We start from the raw sequence: 17,544 nt of genomic DNA on the forward strand, positions 1-17,544 counted from the left end.
CTCTCAGGGGCTAAACAGTACCCATACCAGTAGATTTCATCTGATCAGGCCTCCATGGACAATCTCTAATTCGTTGCTCCATAGATCTACACCTCAAACATGCTCCTATCCTTTTCTAGCACTCGCCCTAATGGTGTCTCCCATAATCAGCATAAGGCTGCGGTCTAGTAGCAGCAATAAGGGCCCCAACTCTAGCCGGCCCATCAAATCTAGCCTTCTTTTTAGGCCTCAAAGCTGAACTTGAGGGCTCCAAAACCCTCTTGTTCCTACCCTTTTTCCTTCTTATGGTTCTGGTACTCAGTGTAATTCACATCCTCGACGATCTTTGCCTTATCGACCAAAGTAGCAAAGTCTCACTACCTCTGTGGAGCAATCAGAATCCTTAAACTATCCCTGAGGCTGTCCTCGAAATGAACATAACGCTCATATTCAATTGGCACCAACCCGCGTGCATAGCAACTAAGTCACAAAAACTCAAACTCACATTCAGCTACTATTTTATCCCCCTGAGTCAAATTCAAAAACTCCCTCCTCCGGGCATCCACATAACTTGCGCTCATATATTTTTCTTGGAGTGCAGTCTTGGAAAATTCCCAAGTCAACCGGTTGGGCTGAGTACCATCTTTAACTGTAAGCCACCACTAATAAGCTTCATCTCATAACAACGACACTGCACCTTTTAATTTTTGCTCTGGGGTGCAGTCAAGGTCATCCATGATCCTCTCTGTGGCCTCAATCCAATATTCAGCCACATTAGGGGCAACTCTAGTGATACCCCTAAAAATCTCAGCCCCATCAGAGCTGAGTCATTCCGTCACTGACCCACGGCCTACAATTCCAGTATTAGGCCCAGTGACCCTCTCTAAAATTCGTAACATAGCTTGGGACAGTGCGCCGTCCCCAGCCACACGATCGTGTGACCCAGTCTTAGTCATAGCTGAAGCTGGTACCTCCCTAGCTTCATCATTAGGTATATGGCCAGATGCCAAAGACCCAACTCGAGCACCACCACGGCCTCCACTGCGACCTCTTGTACCCCTTCCATGAGTACCTCTAGCACTCATTATCGATTTGCGTTTTATCTGTTTTAACAATTTTATGTATCAGTTTACAGTTGCAATGTTTATTAACAGATATTTTATGAAAAACTGTATTAGTTGTTCAAAGTTTTGTTTTCGCAGATCGCATTTTTACTATAGTTTTAAGTTACCCTAAACAGAGTATTTCAGTACAGTCTACTACCTATAGTAGTCATAATATTACAATTTAAACAAACAGTAGTTTCAGAGAACTTACAAGATTGGCGCGAGAGACTCGGTGTACCACACATTCAGTAAAACATTTCCAAGTATTTCAGATTATTTGAAATAGTTATTTTTCAGAATTTTAAGTTTTAAAGAAGGCCAAATACACAGCCGAGTTTTGTAACATGGTTTTGATACCACTAAATGTAACACCCCAAACCCGGCCTAGACGTTATGACTAAATCTGCGATGTCACATTGAAGTGTATTTCGAGAAGCGTAATTTCGTTGAAAAATTCATTCTATATTAAAACCTCATTGTGATCTTTATGAAAATTTAAGGTATCTTGATCGTTGTTAAAACTCAAGTTAATTTAGCAAAGTTTTTATCATATTAGGTTGTTATTGCACTTTAAAACATTGTTTGTTTACAGAAGCTTTAAATTATGAGGCAATAGCGAGGTGTTTTGAAAGCATATATCTTTATGAAAACCGCGGCCTATTTCTAATAGATATAATTCAAAATAAATAAATCTCAAATCAAAACTAAAAATTTAACAAGCCATATTACATAACAAATACCCAAATTAAATTGCTTATAAAATAGAAGTTAAAAAGTGAAAACAAGTGCGATTGTGTGGCCACCCTCAAGTCCCTCGCAACACTGGCCCACCTAAGGATTACCTGCACAGTGAAGCAGAAGGGTATGTTTATGAAAACTTAGTGTGTAATCCTATATCAACAATCAGTCATTAAGTAAGCAGTTACAATTTGGGTCTAACCCCGTTTTAGTAGCGGTTCAATCTCAGTTAGGGCCTTAGCCCATTTCAATAACATTATCAGTGTGGGCCTTAGCCCATTTTAGTAACAGTAACAAAAATGCAATTAGAAATCCTACCCATCCATCCTCTACACTCCACTCCGTCCAGCCCTACACTCCATATGGGGATAAAATCAACCCACCAATCCCTACACTCTAAAATATAGCACCAGTTGCAGCACTAAACAGTATTTGCAGCAGAGCTGCCAGTATAGTACACTTCCTCCAAATATAATAGCTCATCCCATGCAAAATGTCATGTCTTAATATCATACGTTTATGCAAATCATGTCATGCTCGAATACAGTCATACATATCATAAGGGCCTATCAGTCATTTTACTTCATAGGGGTATATTAGTCATTTCATTAGATTAGGGTTTAAGTATAATTACCGACCCAACAATAGGTCCACCAGTCGTCTCGGTCGACCCGTGCAACCTTAACAGCCAAACAGTGAAAATGGGTCAAAGCCCATAATGCAGCCAATATGGGCCCACAAATCCGTGTGGCCAGTAAAGCCCAAAAATGACCTTGGCCGTGTGAACAACACAACCATGCCCAATAATCTCCACAAGTCCGTGTGGTTTATCCGTGTGAGGCCCACATGGCCCAACGTGGCCTAAAATTGCCTAAGCCCATGAAAATGATCATAGAGGCCTCTACGATCTAACACCCACGTTTTATGCGTTCAAATTACTACACGAGCGAGTGTACGCTCGTGTAGCGTCAGTAGACAAACTTTTTCAGCTTTTGCCGATCTATGTTTATAGTAGTATGGTTACACACCTGTTTGCAAAAAGTGCTAGAAGTCCACGAGCACCAATCCTTGAATGAGCAAAAGTGGTTTAATCCACTTAAACTGCTGAATAAGATTGATCACCCAATTCTCCGAAAAACACAAAACCAATTCAGAGAAAAGAGCAGTCGGCCTACACCCAACACGAAATACGAAAGTACCCGCTTTAACAGAGGCAACAAAGGCACAACTACCCTCTACCAAAGTCGATAGAAGGTAAAGAAGAATTAGCACGGAGAGGGAGAGGAGTAATTGATCAATAAGAAACCAATTGGGGGAAAGGAGGAAGAAGAAATTTGGCCAACAATAAAGAATTGATTTCAGAGCGGAAGAAAAGTATTCGACCACAAGAACAACAAGGGGAAAATGATTTGTTAAGGAGTAGTGGTAGAAGGACAAAAACTGAAATAGGCAAAAAAAAAATACCCTAAAGAACCTCTAGCAGAATTCGGCTATTAGAAAATGTAGAAAAGAACCCAAAAACAACTGTTGTAAAGACAAAAAGTAAGGAGCGATAAAGAACAAAAGTGTACAGTCGCCAAACTAAACTCACCAAAAGTCGAATCCCCAACACAAACCGATTCCTTAAGTGCCTAGAGTCCAAATTCAGCACTCCACTCTCTCTCACCTCAACTCCCCCTAATCCTCTCTTCAAATCTCTCCATAATATCCTCCTAGAATTTGGCTATACACCCCCCACTCCCCTTAGCACTCTGAACCGCCCATGAGCATCAGTATCCCACTAACATACAACCTTTTACATGGCACAGCAGCAAAAAGACACCCCTTGCGCATAGTAGGACTCGAACTCAAGTCCCTTAGCATTAGAAACATGCCATTAACCTTGGACCAGCAAGCTTTTTATGACATATCTTACCCTCAATAATTTAAAAGTATACCAACACGACAAAGGCTCATTTTTAAAAATAAAGTTTTTTCTCAAATGCCCAAGCTTGAACCCAATACCTCTCAGGCACTTCCCAGGACACTTAACTATTGTATAGAGAAAAAATATTGTATTGCGCTAATGAATTTCTGCTTCTATGGGCTTTTAAATTCATCTGTCAGCTAGCACATAATTCCCTTTTATGGTTCTCGTAAGACTCAAACACTTCGTAACGGTCGTAGCTTGATGCTTATACACATCAGTTGTTTAATTTGATTGAAACATGCTATATGATCGTAAATTCTGTCAATATATATTTTTCCAACTCTTTTCAACATCTGGAAAATTCCTGGATCTATAAATTCTAGGGTGCTTGATTTAGAACTAAGGATATGAAAAGGATAGTCAATTTAGGCTTATCCTTTGGGACTGCTGGTGTAACACCCCGAACCCGAGACCGTCGCCGGAGTCGAACACGAGGTGTTAACAGACTTCAAACCACTTATTGAGAATTTCCCAGACAAGCTGCCAATCTGTGTACTAGTCGCTTCAAAAATCATAACTTGAGTTTTACAACTCGAAAATCAATTTCGTAATTTTTCCCTGAAACTAGACTCATATGTCCATCTACAGATTTTTTTTCTAGAATTTTTGGTTGAGCCAATTAGTACAGTTTATTAGTTAAAGTCTCCCATGTTACAGGGGTCGACTACACTGACCTTTGTGCGTTAAAACTGGAATAACTCCCTGTGTAGGGCTTAAATACTGATGATGTTTGTTTCTATAGAAACTAGACTCAAATAGGAATTTATACATATATGGTATGACTCCTAAATATCTCTGGTTAATTTATAATGAATTTTCAAAGTCAGAACAGGGAATCCAGAAACCGTTCTGGCCCTGTCTCACGAAAACCCAAACATCTTTTAACATACAACTCATATGACCGTTTCGCTTCTTCCATATGAAAATGGATTCATCAAGGTTCATTTAAATAATTTATTCACTATTTAATTCCATTCCTACTATTTTTAGTGATTTTTGACATCTACGTCACTGTTGCTGCCAGCATCTATTTCTAGGGCAGACTTTCTCTAACACATAGTTTCTATGATTCAACCACCCCTTTTTCATATATAGTCCAAAATATAATCATGATGACCCATTCTAATGGCTGGTCGTTGCCAAACATTTCCGTACTTCTTAATGAGCATATACATACCAAATGATTATAACATTATGCTCAAAACATTTATAAGCCATTTTCGCATGGCTATTCAAAATATTTAGATACCAAGTTCAAACAAACATAATAGCCTATACATGCGAAATGTACTCCAAGACCAACTACGAAGAAAATACCAAAAGTTGTTAACCGGTGTGATGACTTGATGACGGTCCCGAATACGCAAAAAGTCGAGTCCAAGAAACCTAAAATAGGTGACAAGCAAACACCAAATGAGTATATAACTCGAGAAGTCATAAGCAATGCACTACCAATCATTAATAACATTATCGCAAGAGGAAACAAAATGGAGCGAGGCTAATTACTCCATTCAAACCGAACTATACCATAGTTCCTTAGACCTTCGACTCAATCACATACAAGTTACACATTCGCATTCCATATACAAATCAATAGGATAATTGAAGCATCTCTATACACCATTTTGTTTTCGTCACAATCATACATCTACATGACCTTTCACTCATTCCACGATAATTCTTATGTACGTGACTTCAATTTACATTGTCACATAGGTTCAAACTTACCAAGCTCAACCCCAAATATAAACATAGTGCCTATTAGCCATGAACTCAAGGCTCTTACCCGATCCGCTGTCCGTGATCAACTCAATAGTGTCGCACACTCAGTGTCAATAGTGATTCAAAAGCATATAGTGAGTCCGCACACTTAGTGCTATATAATCAACTCGCACACTTAGTGCTATATGATCAAACTCGCACACTTAGTGCTGTACAAGTTTTAAACCCGCACACTTAGTGCCATTCTCATGATCACAATTGTTTATACCGCACACTTAGTGCCGAAATCAACAACTCAATACATCTCACCTCTTTTCCTTTCATTCAATACCTCCATCACCACATACACACATGTATATAAATTCATCATTCCTTTCGGCATAATTACATAGACATTATGTCTATTCAAATCAATACAAAATATATGCTTAGTGACTTACCTTGTGTTGGGTAAAAGCAGTCCAAGTCGGCTACTCGATGACCTTCGTCTTTCCCTTGCTTGATTCTCCTTCTTTAACTCCTTGAGCTTAATCAATAAATCAACTAGTTTAACCATCTTGCTAAACATTCATAATTCAATTACACATGCATATGTATGTTTGTATATTCGCAACCATCCTCACTTATTACCCATTTAGTCAACAATCTAAGCCAAGATAAGGCTTCAATATGGTTGCCTCTAACCGAATACATGCACACCAATCTACTTCATTTGGCGAATATGCATGTCTATGTTGAGGCCAATTTTACATAATACTACACAAAAAAAACAGCATACATTTTACTAACTAACGCATTACATATTGTAGCTCAATACACATCTCTCATTTACTTCATAACCAAACAACATCACAAGCAAATATACACCTTAAAATAGTATATGTGTCATACCAATTCATCATGTGCAAACATATATTCATGTAGGTGCAAGGGTAGAATCTCAAGTTGTTTATATCCAAATATAAACACATATCCAAAGCTCAAATCTTACCTACCATGCAACATGCATGAATCATACTCATGGATATACCATGACCGAATACATCACAACACCATAATTTTGGTCATGATTAAGCAAAGAACTTAATGTCTTACTCAAAAATACAAAAAAGAAAGTCCAAGAGCCATCAATCCACCATCACATGTATCATTATCAAGCTTGATATTTAGCATGCAATGGCATTAACACCACATTTACGTTGGCTGAATTTCATTCCCATGACATAGCAAAGATTTGAACCATGGGCTACCAAGAACATCAAGCTAGCAACTAAAAACATGCATGAATCTCATGGCACAACCTCAAACATACCTTAATCTTGATGCAAGTATAGCCAATCTCTTCCTAATCCTCTTCCAAAACAAACATGAAGCAAAATTCCTTCCTTCCTCTAGTACTTTCGGTCAAGAGAGAATGAAAAGATGGATTTTTTTCTTTTTTCTTCCACAATACACGGCAATGGGGGTTTCACTCACACACACATTTTTTTTTCTTTCTTTATTACCCATACTTATTTGTTTATTGTTTCTCCTAATGCACCAACAAAACATGTTTCATGACATGTTTAGCCCATGATTCCTTGTCATGGCCGCCACTACAACTTGGGAGGGAATTTGACATGCAAGTCCTCCCCTTTGACTACATGCACTATTAGGTCCTTATAGATTAGCCTTTCACTTTTCAAAAGTGTCACACAAGTCCTACTAACTGAATTCACATGCAATCGGCTAAATCGGAACTTGAAATTTTCACACATTCATAATTACATATTCTAGACAATAAATATTACATTCAAACATTTCGGTCACTTTCGGTTTAGCGGTCCCGAAACCACTTCCCGACTAGGGTCAATTTTGGCTGTCACAACTCTCCCCACTTAAGAAATTTTCGTCCCGAAAATCTTACCGTAAATAGGTTTGGGTAACGCTCTTTCATAGAGCTCTCGGGTTCCCAAGTAGCTTCTTCCATCCGTGTTTGAGCCATAACACTTTTACTAACGGAACCCTTTTGTTTCGCAACTCTTTCACTTCACGAGCTAGGATACGAATCGGTTCTTCTTCATAACTCATATCGGATTGAATTTCAACCTCTGATAGACTAATTACGTGCGACGAATCAGATCTATAGCGTCGAAGCATTGAAACATGGAAGACGTTGTGAATCTTTTCGAGTTCAGGGGGCAAAATCAAACGATACGCAACTGGGCCAACTCGTTCAGAGATTTCGTATGGCCCAATGAATCTCGGGCTCAACTTGCCCTTACGGCCGAATCTGAGTATCTTTTTCCAAGGAGAAACTTTAAGAAACACTTTATCTCCCACCTGATACTCAATGTCCTTTCGTTTCAAATCGCGTCACGATTTACGACGATCTGCGGCCGACTTTAGACTTTCACGGATTACCTTTACCTTACATTCAGCATCTTTAATCAAATCCACTCGAAAATTTTGTTTTCACCGAGTTCGGTCCAAAACAATGGTGTACGGCATTTACGCCCGTACAAAGCCTCGTAAGCGCCATCTTAATACTTGATTGAAAACTATTGTTGTGCGAATTCAATCAAAGGTAGGTACCGTTCCATGAACCCTTGAACTCGAGGATGCAACATCTCAACATATCCTCAAGTATCCGAATTATTCGCTCGGATTGACCATCGGTTTGGGGGTGAAAGGCGGTCTTTGAAATGCAACTTGGTACCTAAAGCTTCTTGCAATTTCTTCCAAAATCGCGAGGTGAACCTCGGATCTCTATCTGACACCACAGAAATCGGTACCTTGTGTAATCTCACAATCGAGAAGCGTACAATTCAGCTAGTTTATCCAATGAAAATCATGCGACGGGGATAAAGTGAGCCGACTTAGTCAGTCTATCAAAAACAACCCAAATCGCATCCTTCTTGCTCGCTGACAATGGCGGTCCGGACACAAAGTCCATTGTGACTCGATCCCATTTCCACTCGGGTACCGTAATCAATTTGAAGTAATCCACGAAGGCACTTGATGTTCGCTTTCACTTGTTGACATATTAAACATCTCGAAACAAAGTCGGAGATGTCTCGTTTCATACCATGCCACCAAAACCGACATTTCAAATCGTTATACATCTTCGTACTCCCCGGGTGAATTGACATTCGGCTACAATGAGCTTCGTTCAGAATCATCGAAATGAGTTCTGAATTTCTTGGAACACACAAACGGTTTCTGAACCTCAAACAATCATCATCATCAATTTGAAACTCCGATTCCTTGTCCGGAACACACTCGGCCCGTTTTGCAACCAACTCATCGTCAACTTTCTGAGCTTCACGAATTTGATGGGTCAATAATGGTTTGGCCTTTAATTCGGCTACTAACACATTGTTGGGTAGAATAGACAAGTGTACATTCATTGCTCGTAAAGCAAACAGTGATTTCCGGCTTAAGGCGTCCGTAACCACATTAGCCTTTCCCGGGTGATAATCAATGACAAGCTCATAATCTTTTAACAACTCGAGCCAATGTCTTTGTCGCAGATTTAAGTCTCTTTGAGTCATCAAATATTTGAGACTTTTGTGATCCGAATACACATGGCACTTCTCACCAAATAAGTAATGTCACCATATCTTTAAGGCGAATACGATGGCAGCCAATTCGAGGTCATGGGTCGGATAATTTTTCTCATGTGTCTTTAATTGTCCCGACGCATAGGCCACAACTCGACCTTCTTGCATCAATACGCAACCTAACCCAAGTAGGGAGGCGTCACTATAGATGACAAACTCTTTGCCAGATTCGGGCTGTACTAGAACTGGAGCTTCAGTCAAATGAGTTTTCAATTGGTCGAAACTTTTCGACACTTTTCCGTCCATTCAAACTTGACATCTTTACGAAGCGGTTTTAGTCATTGGTGTGGCTATCATCGAGAATCCTTTTACAAACCGTCGGTAATGTAAGCAAGTCCCAAAAAGCTCGAACCTCGGTAATATTTCTTGGAGGTTTCAGCTAAGTATGGCTGAAATTTTGCTCGGTCGACTCGAATACCCGATCTGAGATACCACATGACCCAAGAAGCTAACCTCTCTTAACCAAAACTCACACTTCTTTGAACTTAGCATATAACCGCTTATCCCGTAATATTTGCAACACTAATCTCGGGTGCTCCACATGTTCGGTCTCGTCTCTTGAATAGACCAAGATGTCGTCAATGAACACAACTACTGAACCGATCCAAATATGGTGCAAGATCCGATTCATCAAATCCATAAATACCGCGAGGGCATTAGTGAGCCCAAACGGCATCACTAAGAACTCGTAGTGACCATATCTCATTCTGAAGGCAGTTTTGGGTATATCCGAATCTCGAATTTGCAACTGATAATAGCCCAATCTCAAATCTATTTTTGAGAACACTGAGGCTCCCTTCAGTTGATCGAACAAATCATCGTCTGTGATAGCGGGTATTTGTTCTTTATTGTTACTTTATTAAGCTGACGATAGTCGATACACAACCTCATGGTTCCGTCCTTCTTTTTCACAAACAACACTGGTGCACCCCAAGGTGAAAAACTCGGGCGAGCAAAACCTCTATCCACCAACTCTTGCAACTGAGCTTTCAACTCCTTTAATTTCGTTGGTGCCATACGATATGGAGCTATCGAAATCGGTGTGGTCCCAGGTACAAGCTCAATACCAAACTCTATCTCCCGAACAGGTGGCAAACCCGGTAATTCTTCAGGGAAAACATCCGGGTATTCACGAACCACCGGCACAGATTTGGGTTTTATTTCTAACTCCTTATCATCAAGTACATACGCAAGGTATGCTTCGCACCCCTTTCTCACATATTTTTGGGCCAACATTGATGATATTACAGTGGCAACCCTTTAAGTCCGTAGACTCAACTCGGATCATCTCATTATTTTGCATCTCAAATCAATAGTCTTGCTTTTGCAATTCACAACCGCATCATGCACGGTCAACCAATCCAACCCAAGAATAACATCAAATTCATCGAGCGGCAAAAGCATCAAGTCCGCCGGAAAGCAGAACCTCGAATTACTAGGGGCATTTCTTACACACTTTGTCGACCAGCACATAACGACCCAAGGATTTGACACCGAATTACGAACTCGATGAGACTCAATAGGTAAAGTCTTCTTTGGATGCTAAGGTTTCACATATATAAGAGTGAGTAGAACCGGGGTCAATTAAAGCAATCACATTAGAATCAAAGAGAGTGAAAGTACCGGTGATAACATCGGGAGGATGCTTCCTCTCGTGCACGGATGGCATATGCCCTAGCAGAGTCTGGTCTCGGATCGAACAGCCAGTGTCGGTGGCCCCTCTCGACTACCACCTCTACCTCCTGAAATTCTTGGTGGTCTACCTCTAGTTGTCATTCCACTAGGTCTTGCACCTTGCACCTATTATTCTCATCAAGCTCGTGCAATCTCTAATGAAGTGGTCCTTGAACCGTATCTGTAACAAGCCCTATTAGTAGACTTACCCCAACATTCACCTATGTGTCTTCTCCCACATTGGGGGCATTCAGTTTCTCTTGACGGTTATTGCCCACACTAGCTACCGAAGTAGCTCGGAGTCAAATCAATGGTCGTGCTCTAATGGAAATTCCATGATCGTCCTCGATTTATTGGTGTCCTCCACGAACTTCTTTACACCGAGAAGCGGAGCTTTACCGTCGATCTTTTGCGATAGTCTCTAGCTTCAAATTCAGCCTTCTTCTTCTCCTTTCCAAGTTCCTCGCCTTGCGAGCTCATTCAACTAGTGTTACGAATTCTTTTATCTCCAAAATACCCACTAGTAGCTTTAGATCTTCATTCAATCCTTCTTCAAACCTCTTGCACATAGCAACCTCATCAGCCACACACTCCCGGGCATACCGACTGAGTCTTACGAACTCATGTTCAGTATTCGAGATCTTGTTATCTGACCTTGCTTGAGTTCCAAGAATTCCTTACGCTTTTGATCGATGAACCGTTGACTAATATATTTCTTTCGAAACTCCGTTTGAAAGAAATCCCAAGTAACTCGTTCGTTTGGAACTATGGAAATCAAAGTCCTCCACCAATAGTAAGCTGAGTCTCGCAACAAGGATATAGCACACTTTAGACATTCATCGGTGTGCATGATAGTTCATCAAACACCGAATGGTGTTATCAAGCGAACTTCGGCCCTTTCGACATCATCGATAACTATGGCCTGAACTCTTCAGCCCGCGCTTCCTAATCAAGTCTGGTGGCTTACTCGGCCTCACGAGGTCGATGGCGATGGCATTACGGGCTCTTGGGGTGGATTATTCAAATTCGGGAATTGTTGGACAGCCGGATTGGTTCGGGCATATTGCGCGACCCACTCATTCATCATGGTGAATAAGGCTTGTTTAGCCCCCTCACCCTGATTATTCGTAGATGACTGAGGTTCAACAGGCGGCGTCCCTTGTGCAGGAGCAGCCGCTACACTTTCAACATCATCCGCCAAGGTTCTCGCCACACCGGGATCTATTTACTAATTAAAACAATAATTTTAACCGTCAGAAGTCATCACACATTTAAACATTAACATTAAGGCATGTATAGCTAGACTCATACGTGCTATGGTAGTCCTAGAACTGACTAAACCATAGCTCTGATACCAATAAAATTGTAACACCCCGAACCCGAGACCGTCGCCGGAGTCGAACACGAGGTGTTAACAGACTTCAAACCACTTATTGAGAATTTCCCAGACAAGCTGCCAATCTGTGTACTAGTCGCTTCAAAAATCATAACTTGAGTTTTACAACTCGAAAATAAATTTCGTAATTTTTCCCTGAAACTAGACTCATATTTTCATCTACAGATTTTTTTCTAGAATTTTTGGTTGATCCAATTAGTACAGTTTATTAGTTAAAGTCTCCCATGTTACAGGGCTCGACTACACTGACCTTCGTGCGTTACAACTGGAATAACTCCCTGTGGAGGGCTTAAATACTGATACCGTTTGTTTCTATAGAAACTAGACTCAAAGAAGAATTTATACATATATGGTATGACTCCTAACTATCTCTGGTTAATTTATAATGAATTTTCAAAGTCGGAACAGGGAATCCAGAAACCGTTCTGGCCCTGTCTCACGAAAACCCAAATATCTTTTAACATACAACTCATATGACCGTTTAGCTTCTTCCATATGAAAATGGATTCATCAAGGTTCATTTACATAATTTATTCACTATTTAATTCCATTTCTACTATTTTTAGTGATTTTTGACATCCACGTCACTGTTGCTGCCAGCATCTATTTTTAGGGCAGACTTTCTCTAACACATAGTTTCTATGATTCAACCACCACTTTTTCATATATAGTCCAAAATATAATCATGATGACCCATTCTAATGGCTGGTCGTTGCCAAACATTTCCGTACTTCTTAATAAGCATATACATACCAAATGATTATAACATTATGCTCAAAACATTTATAAGCCATTTTCGCATGGCTATTCAAAATATTTACATACCAAGCTCAAACAAACATAATAGCCTATACATGCCGAAATGTACTCCAAGACCAACTACGAAGAAAATACCAAAAGTTGTTAACCGGTGTGATGACTTTGATGACGGTCCCGAATACGCAAAAAGTCGAGTCCAAGAAACCTAAAATAGGTGACAAGCAAACACCAAATGAGTATATAACTCGATGAAGTCATAAGCAATGCACTACCAATCATTAATAACATTATCGCAAGAGGAAACAAAATGGAGCGAGGCTAATTACTCCATTCAAACCGAACTATACCATAGTTCCTTAGACCTTCGACTCAATCACATACAAGTTACACATTCGCATTCCATATACAAATCAATAGGATAATTGAAGCATCTCTATACACCATTTTGTTTTCGTCACAATCATACATCTACATGACCTTTCACTCATTCCACGATAATTCTTATGTACGTGACTTCAATTTACATTGTCACATAGGTTCAAACTTACCAAGCTCAACCCCAAATATAAACATAGTGCCTATTAGCCATGAACTCAAGGCTCTTACCCGATCCATTGTCCGTGATCAACTCAATAGTGTCGCACACTCAGTGTCAATAGTGATTCAAAAGCATATAGTGAGTCCGCACACTTAGTGCTATATAATCAACTCGCACACTTAGTGCTATATGATCAAACTCGCACACTTAGTGCTGTACAAGTTTTAAACCCGCACACTTAGTGCCATTCTCATGATCACAATTGTTTATACCCGCACACTTAGTGCCGAAATCAACAACTCAATACATCTCACCTCTTTTCCTTTCATTCAATACCTCCATCACCACATACACACATGTATATAAATTCATCATTCCTTTCGGCATAATTACATAGACATTATGTCTATTCAAATCAATACAAAATATATGCTTAGTGACTTACCTTGTGTTGGGTAAAACAGGTCCAAGTCGGCTACTCGATGACCTTCGTCTTTCCCTTGCTTGATTCTCCTTCTTTAACTCCTTGAGCTTAATCAATAAATCAACTAGTTTAACCATCTTGCTAAACATTCATAATTCAATTACACATGCATATGTATGTTTGTATATTCGGAAACCATCCTCACTTATTACCCATTTAGTCAACAATCTAAGCCAAGATAAGGCTTCAATATGGTTGCCTCTAACCGAATACATGCACACCAATCTACTTCATTTGGCGAATATGCATGTCTATGTTGAGGCCAATTTTACATAATACTACACAAAAAAACAGCATACATTTTACTAACTAACGCATTACATATTGTAGCTCAATACACATCTCTCATTTACTTCATAACCGAAACAACATCACAAGCAAATATACACCTTAAAATAGTATATGTGTCATACCAATTCATCATGTGCAAACATATATTCATGTAGGTGCAAGGGCCGAATCTCAAGTTGTTTATATCCAAATATAAACACATATCCAAAGCTCAAATCTTACCTACCATGCAACATGCATGAATCATACTCATGGATATACCATGACCGAATACATCACAACACCATAATTTTGGTCATGATTAAGCAAAGAACTTAATGTCTTACTCAAAATACAAAAAGAAAGTCCAAAAGCCATCAATCCACCATCACATGTATCATTATCAAGCTTGATATTTAGCATGCAATGGCATTAACACCACATTTACTTTGGCCGAATTTCATTCCCATGACATAGCAAAGATTTGAACCATGGGCTACCAAGAACATCAAGCTAGCAACTAAAAACATGCATGAATCTCATGGCACAACCTCAAACATACCTTAATCTTGATGCAAGTATAGCCAATCTCTTCCTAATCCTCTTCCAAAACAAACATGAAGCAAAATTCCTTCCTTCCTCTAGTACTTTCGGTCAAGAGAGAATGAAAAGATGGATGAGCAATTTTTTTCTTTTTTTCTTCCACAATACACGGCAATGGGTGGTTTCACTCACACACACACATTTTTTTTTCTTTCTTTATTACCCATACTTATTTGTTTATTGTTTCTCCCTAATGCACCAACAAAACATGTTTCATGACATGTTTAGCCCATGATGCCTTGTCATGGCCGGCCACTACAACTTGGGGAGGGGAATTTGACATGCAAGTCCTCCCCTTTGACTACATGCACTATTAGGTCCTTATAGATTAGCCTTTCACTTTTCAAAAGTGTCACACAAGTCCTACTAACTGAATTCACATGCAATCGGCTAAATCGGAACTTGAAATTTTCACACATTCATAATTACATATTCTAGACAATAAATATTACATTCAAACATTTTGGTGACTCGGTTTAGCGGTCCCGAAACCACTGCCCGACTAGGGTCAATTTTGGGCTGTCACAGCTGGTTTCTTTAATTTTTGCTTGCGAAGTTTTAAATTGACAGACATTCTTTTACTTACTCAGATCTGACTATCACTGTCTCTTTTGGCGGGTTTATATTATACTGTCCTTGTAGTTCAGGTTCATCAACATTTCCCGAGATTGCTATGATGTTGAGTTCCATGTCTATTTAATTCTTCGATTTACTGTCCATTTCCTAAAATAGCTCAATATCTTCTCTTTTTGAAGTTTTGTTTGATTCATCTGAATATTATTTTATCTGCTAAAGTGGATAATAGTTTGGGAGTTCTTTTTTGCAAGCGTCTATGATGACATTCTCCTCTATGCTCAATTTTGAACCTAGAACCTCTTGGTACCTTTTTGATGGCATGTCATCGTGCTCATTATCATCTTGGGGAAGAACTGGGGTTTCTCCTCGTAGTTGACTTAATTCAAGCATTAGTAATCCCTGATTCTCCTAGATCTCCCAATCTTCATAGACTCCTTTTTCGTAAATATCTTTGTCATAATCGAAGTCATCAATAGACCACATATAATAAAAGTCATCCATAACTTTGTGCTGACCAGTTATTTGGTTGATGGTGTCAAGGATTCCTAAAACAAAATAAATGAACGCAAGAAGTGTTAATTGAAAGTCATCACAATAACTTAAAATTTTCCTAATTATTCCTTTAAAATGCAAAAATTAAAATCAATTTAGTGACATTGCCTCCCCGGCAACGGCGCCAACAACTTGACTGCCTCCGGATGTACTAACGTCAAGAGCGAGAATACTGCAATAAAATATAGAAAGATAAGGCGGCATCCACAAGTATACGGGTTTTACAACAAATTAGGTGAGCTCTCTGAGGATCTTACCCAAGGGAGGCGAGTGACAGATCAATTTTAACAAACACTAAAAAATCTAATTAGTACTTTTAAATTAATTATCGTACGAAAATACAAAATAAAGTACTTTTAGGTTTTTATAATAATAAATACAAAATAACATAAAAAAATAAACTTCAAGAGATAGAAAGGGAAAATAAATCAAATCTTGATTATGGGTGATTAGCTCGCTTCTGTAATCTCCATCAACTGTCGTTCTGGGTTCCTCATCAATCAGCTAATTGCTACCTTAGCAGGGTATTCTGATCTTCCACTAACATAACGGTCAGCAAGAACTACTTATCTTCCGACCTCACAGTCTAGACTGGCTTGGGGTGAAGGTGTTCACGGATGGTTCATACCAATTTTGGGTTAATTCCCACCTTGATGACTTTCGGGGTTGTCAGGCCTAAGGTTTGCTGCACGTTCTTCCTTTCCCAAATAGCTTTTCATGGAGTAACCCTACAAAACAGTTAACAAATCATACTTCCACTCACTAATCTCCCATAGTGGGATTAGTTCCTCATAGCTTTCATAGACAAAATAGAATCGATGTAAAGAGAAAGCATGCTAATTAAATCAACAAGATAGAGTAAATGAAAGAGCTTGATTATATTGAGATTAATCACAAATCCACAAAGTTTGAATGCTTCCACAATTCAGATCTCTTGAAATCAACAAGAACAACTGAAATATATCTAAAACCTAAGAATAAAGGAAAAGACTAAACTAAATTTTACACAGAGAATCTAGGCTAAAGGAATGGTCTCCATAACAAGTGAAAAATAAGCCTAATTATAGCCTTCAGGTGGAAGTCGTCTTTAACCCTAGGTTAACTGGCGTGCTCGAGCTTAAAGTTTGATTGTATTGACCAAAACGCCCCTGCTTTGTGTTTAATTTTCATCATAGAGTCGATGTAATGACACAAAAAAAACCTATGTCGCGACATAGCAATTAGTATACTCTTTTTCAGTTATCTTCAAGGGTATGTCACGACATATCCAGTCTATGCCGCAACATCGAAGCCAATCTTGAGCTTTCTCCATTCTGCTCCCTATGTTGCGACATCAAGTCATCCGTGTTGCGACATAGAGACCAGTATCTGTTTAGTACACCTTGTAATTGTTTCTTACACACTCATAAAGTGAGTTAGCTCACCCTTAGGCCTTATTCATTCCCTAAGGTCAATAAAGGACTCAATTTGCACATTTCATTGAATATAAATGAAACTAAGAAAACTTAACTAAAACATCACAAAAATTCTTGTATTTAAGCTCCTTAAATGTGAAAACTATTTTAATCTAATACAC

Source organism: Gossypium arboreum, chromosome 4, assembly GCF_025698485.1.
Source record: "Gossypium arboreum isolate Shixiya-1 chromosome 4, ASM2569848v2, whole genome shotgun sequence".
Classification (NCBI taxonomy): domain Eukaryota; kingdom Viridiplantae; phylum Streptophyta; class Magnoliopsida; order Malvales; family Malvaceae; genus Gossypium; species Gossypium arboreum.